This window comes from Olea europaea, unplaced genomic scaffold (assembly GCF_002742605.1).
Source record: "Olea europaea var. sylvestris unplaced genomic scaffold, O_europaea_v1 scaffold173, whole genome shotgun sequence".
NCBI lineage: Eukaryota > Viridiplantae > Streptophyta > Magnoliopsida > Lamiales > Oleaceae > Olea > Olea europaea.
In genome coordinates, this window is record NW_019235004.1 from 81820 (window position 1) to 82394 (window position 575).

Here is a 575-nt window from a genome sequence, read left to right on the forward strand (position 1 = left end):
TCCAAATGTTGTTCGAGACTATGGAGCGGATGCATACGATAATTATAGTAAAATGCCAATAATATGTCCCGCTTCTTCGCAAAACCACAAGCTTCTGTCCTTGTGGGGGTTCTTACCATTCGTGCCATAGCTAGGACAAACATTGATTATGTTACTCTACAAGGTTCTCATAAATATCTAGATATAAGTGTTTATGACTTCATAATCTCAATCATGACTTGATTAAAAATATTCCCATATCCAGCCATAGATATAACAGTTCGTTACATAAGAAAACTCATGAATTTAAAAATAAATTTTACCTTGATCGTTGGTTGAAAGTCAGTTGCTAGCTTGCTCGATGATTAAGGACAGTAACTTTCTTTTAAAAAGTTTACAGAAAAGTATAACAGCTCTGATACTATGCTATGACGCCCCGAACTTAAGCTTCGAGGGTCACGTACTAAACATAATAACTTCTGCCTTTGGTACATGTAAATACTCTTAAATAGAAGTATTACATGTTAGAAACTTATTTTTTCAATTTGGTAAAACAATTCTTATAAAATTTGATGGCCGGTAAAAGTGCATGCCAA